Raw genomic sequence first — 4,894 nt, forward strand, 5'->3', positions numbered from 1 at the left:
ACAGGACTGTGCTCACCAGCCTAATTGTGCTCCATTTTTGATAACAGCTTTCTTTTAAAGAAGCAGGAATCTGAGAATTTAGGTGCAAAGGTTTTGGTTTATTTTGAGATTTTTGAACCACACAGTTTGTAGTAGCTCCTCTTCCATACCTTGCAAATGGTTACACTTATTAAAAGTTAATAAGATTAAACTTTTTAAAAAATTTTTGATTAGTTCTGTATTCATGTATTGAAACTGCTTTTTCAAAACATTATTTCCTGCAGTTGGAAAACTGAGATGTCAGGAAATCATGACTGAAGAAGAAAGTGACAGCTCTTCCAGAATTGCACTATGTTTTAGGAGTGCACTACACCAAATGGTGTTAATGACAATGAAGAGGCTCTTTTCAACATCTCCATTCCTGGTACACCTGCATATCAAGAATATTACACCACATTCCAAAGGCACTTCTGACTTGCAGCCACAATGCACAGATGTCGACTGGAGAGATATCAGAATAAACACTCATTTTTGTTGTTAGAGGTATGGAGATCTGCACATCAATCTTAACAGACTGATTTTGTCTGTAATGGAGATAGCTGAACAGAGCTGAGTGCTCTGCTTGTGAAGGCAGCAGCAGCCTTGCTGCAAGTGCTGCTGGAACCAATGTCCGTAGGGTGGCTGACGTGACGAGGTGGAATTGCTGCAAATGGGTTCGCAGCTGGTGGGAGAAGCTGTCCTTGACGTCCTGGAGAGGGGTTACTCGGAGCTCATCGGGAAGTTTTCACCCAGCTGGCGCAGCAAAACGGTAGGGAGTGGAGAATACTGTGCGATATTAAATTGAAGCTGTTAATTGCAGTTGTTATTAGTTACTGTGAGGCTAAAAGGAAGCGAAAGAATGTGTTCAGGGCATCCCCCAGTACCTCTCTCTCACACCGGAGTGCACGATGCTGAGTTCTTCGCACTGGCATGGCATTGCTTTACAGTACCAGCACAAAGGATTGGTAGTACGTGTCAGCCTGCACGTTTGGGGAGGTGCTGGGCATGATTACACAGACAGGGAGAAGAACTGCGAGAGACAGCGAGCAGTCCCCTCTAGATATTCGTTGTAGATCCTTTGCCGTACGTGCTTAGAAATAGTGGCTTTGGAGACGCCTCCAGACGATAACGCTATAACCGATTTCGGGAACCTTCATACTTTTCCAGCTTCGCTTCCTCGCACGCCCCTTCGCTCTTGTTTCGGGGAAGAGGTTTCTCTCTGTAGTCTCTCAGGAGAATAACCTCGAAGCCAGGGAAGTTCCTGTGCTCTTCCTAGAGCTCTTTTTTTACTCCTTTTTCAGGGGGTGAGGGAGGCCGCCCTCAGCTAACGGGGGTCAACCTCCCGCCGCCGGAGGAGCCTCCCCGACGGCACAGAGTAGCCCCGGGCGGGCGCCGCGCTCCTCGCGTCCCCCGAGCTCTGGTTTTCTTCTCCCTGAAACGCTGTGTACACAAAAGGCTCGCTTCTGCCTTTCAATTAGGTAACCAAGATTTATTTACTTTTGCTCTTTCTCCCGTCCGTACACATCTTTAGCGTTTGCAGCCCCTGTCAGCTTTGGGCTCGGGTTCCTTTTCTCCTCGAGAAGTTATTTATTTGTGTTTCTCGGGAGACGTCTTTAAATCAAACGCCCGTGTCAGGAGGACTCCATCCCGCCAGGCTCTTAAAGCGGGCGGGCGGCTCTCTGCGGTGCTGTGGGGCCGGCTTAGGGCGAGCTGTCGGGGCGCCCCGTGTCCTGCGGGGGCCGACTGAATGAGACCCCCCTGCTCGGCCGGGCCGTAGCTCTCAGGGTGCCCCCCAGGTCTCTCCCTGCCCGGTCCCCCGGGACACCGCACCGACGGACGGCCGGGGAGAGCCTCGGTTGGGGGTGGGCGGCTGCTTGGCAGCGCGTCGGGGGCAGGACGAGCCCGGCTGCAGTACAGCCCTCAGGAAAGGCAGGAAAAAAAAGAAAAAAAGAAAAAAAAAGAAAAGAGAAAGGAAGGAAGGGAATTGTTGGAAGGCGAGGGTTTCCCCGCGGTCTGGGGGTTGAGATGCGGTGAGGGCGCTCAAGGGCGGAGGGAAGCTGCCTGGCATCAGTGGGTTGCGGGCCTCTCCCAGCAGCCAAAAACATGTGTGTGCGTGCAGGCTGCTGTGCCTTACACCCAATCTCGTGCCGTTGTTGGCGACTGAGGAGTGTTACCGGAGGAGTCCGGGATCCCCGAGGTGCATCAGTGCCGAAATAAGGGAGAACAGCAGCATCGCTCATCCCGGCCACCAAAGGTACACCCGTTTCGGTCAATATTTTTTTTTTCCCCCACTTCTCCTCGGTGTTTGCTAAAAGGCGCGGAGCTGCGTGCGAGTCCCACAGCCGAAGGAGATGCGAAGCGCTTCTTCCAGCGGACGCTGCTCCCCATCCCCTCCATCCTGCGGAGTGGGGGAATGGAAGGGGCTCGAAGTGCGGGGAGGGAACGGGGGGGGATTCGCTATTTTCCTTGAAGAACGGTTCAGAACAGTTATTATTAATGCACGCAGCGGGCACCTGCTCGGCTCCCTGCCCGCTTCTCGAGCGGTACTTTTACTGCCCGTAAGCAGCGATCCAGGGCCAGTAATAGGATCAGGAAGGCAGGCGTTAGGCGGAATGCCGCAGCGGCACCACGCGTAAAGGCGAGCTCCCGACAAACGCCTTCGGCCGAGAGGCTGTAAACGTTTTATGGGTAATGAGAAAGGCAAGTGTTTGGCACGAAGGGAGGGGGCAGGGTCCCAGCACCCGCTACTGGATGGGGTCGCGCTTGTTGCTGAATGCTGGCATGGGGACTTCGGCCTGCCGAATGACCTCTGAAAGCAAGCCAGTAAAATTTACAGAGGAAAAAGAAATATTTAAAGTCAAGGACTCCTCAAGTAGCTGAAAATTAACTTCTGACAACACGCGAGATTTTTCCCTCCCCACCGTATCAAAGAAACGCCTGTACGTTAATTTCACCCTGAAAGATTTGAGAAATAACAGCACCCCAGGGCAAATTTTCAGCTTCAGAAGGACCCTTTGAGCCAAAGCAAGCGCAGGGAGCACGCCCAAAGCTGCGCAGTACAGCCGCACTGATTTTGCGGCGGTGTTCGCACGCTTGGCGTATACAGAAGCGCAGAACCCTGAGTTCTTCCGACGAGATTTTAATTAGGAAATGGAATTTCCCACTCTGGAGCTGTGCCTTCGGGTAGCAGAGGCATGATGGCTAGAAGCTGCCGCTTTGCCGAGCACTATTCGGCTGCGACGGTTGGGCTGGGGTTACGGTGCCAACAAGCGGAGCGGGCCGGGGCTATCCCAAACGGCGGCTCCCTTCCTTCCGTCCTCCGTTCTTGTTTCCTTCCTTATTTTTTTTAATTTCTTTCTTCTTTTTTTTTTTTTTTTTCTTTCTCCCTTCCGTGTGCTGCTGAGAACCGACTCCGTGAATTTCTCGAAGTGGCCCTTTGGCTTTATCACTGCTTAATGCGAACGTTCCTTTCAAGAAGAAAGCAGCAGAGAGGCAAGGCTCTTGTCGCTAATTCGTTGTTACCGTGGACACGGTTCTAAGCAGTTCGATTTTTATCGATGGAAAAGAAAACGCTGAAAATTGAGGTAAGGATTGGATTAGCTCCGTGTCTGCCACCGCAGTGCAGTGTGCGCTGCGCGATGCTTACGAGCGGAGCTGCCGCTTGCTCAGAGCTGACCTTGAAAAAGAGAAGAGCGTGGCGAGGCGGGCACCGCTCCATCAGACTAAAGCGCATCTGTTATCTTTAGATATTTAAATCCCTTCGTCAAGATTATGGCGTTATTCCAAATTGTAAAACGCGGCTATTTCGCTTCTCGCTGCTGCAAGAAAATAAACCCTCCACTTTTCCCACTCTAGAATAGCGTTTTAAAAGAACCCAAAGCATCAAAACGTTTTTGCTTTTTATTTTGCTTTCCTGATTCAACTCTGAGACGTTACAAACGATTACGGGTTGGAAAACCCATCGGAAACAGCGTGGTCACATTATGACAAAGTGATAACCCGACGCTTGCAAAATGGTGACAGTTGCAAAGTTGTTTTTTATTTTGTTTTTCTTTTCTTCCCCCCCCTTTGTTTCCTTTCCTTTAAAAATAAACCTTTCGAAAAATAAAATAAATAATAATCCCAAATGCTTCCGCAGTAAGTGCTAATCCCCTTTCTCTATTGCAAGGCCGGGCCGGGCAATAGGAAGCTCATTTAATTATTTTCATTCTAATCGCTTTAATCCCCCCCCCAACCAACAGTAATGACGCTAATGGGACCCATGTGGAGGAGCCCCGGGGTGGCGGCGCGGCTCCTCCCGTGCCCGGGCAGGTGGAGCCGGCGGGGCGGGGCTCGCCTCGGTCAGAGGTTTTACAATAAATAAAATACGGCCACGAGTTGTCGGTTGTTGTTTTTTCTGATCTTCTCCCTCACCACCGACGCTGACCGCTGTCTGCTCTGGGCTGGTTCCGTTTGTCGGGAAGGAGAAATGGCAAACCTCCTTCCCCACCGACGCAGCTCGGGATCCGTGCCGGAGATGCGGCCTCGGAGCCGCAGGAGCGCAGCGGCAGCGCTCCGCTCGGTGCCCTCGGGTGTTGACGTCCGTGTTCGAATGCAGTACCTGCCCGCTGTTATAAACATCCCTCAGTACACAGCCAATCAATCACGCTGGCAAGCAAGCAGATCGGGAGCCGAGAGTATATACAAGGCATAAATACAGAGACGTGAAACCCCCGTCAGCGTTGTAGTATTTACACATAATTTTTCTAAGGCTCTCTCTAAGAGAAACCATATCCAGGGTATCGGAAGTTATGAAATCAAGATTAAAAAGTAGCAGACAGTGCTAAGGAAGTTTAGTTATTCTAATACTAGTGAGGGAAATGTAAGGAAGGAGAGG

General features: G+C 51.1%; 1 long non-coding RNA gene across 1 annotated transcript; it reads left to right on the forward strand.

The window, feature by feature from the left end:
- Window positions 1-707: 707 nt before the first annotated feature.
- LOC109367242 lies at window positions 708-4,244 on the forward strand. Its single transcript, XR_004159522.1, has 3 exons — window positions 708-787; window positions 1,320-1,496; window positions 2,138-4,244. It is a non-coding gene; the product is annotated as an uncharacterized LOC109367242 (long non-coding RNA).
- Window positions 4,245-4,894: the final 650 nt, after the last annotated feature.

Source organism: Meleagris gallopavo, chromosome 4, assembly GCF_000146605.3.
Source record: "Meleagris gallopavo isolate NT-WF06-2002-E0010 breed Aviagen turkey brand Nicholas breeding stock chromosome 4, Turkey_5.1, whole genome shotgun sequence".
NCBI classification, from domain to species: domain Eukaryota; kingdom Metazoa; phylum Chordata; class Aves; order Galliformes; family Phasianidae; genus Meleagris; species Meleagris gallopavo.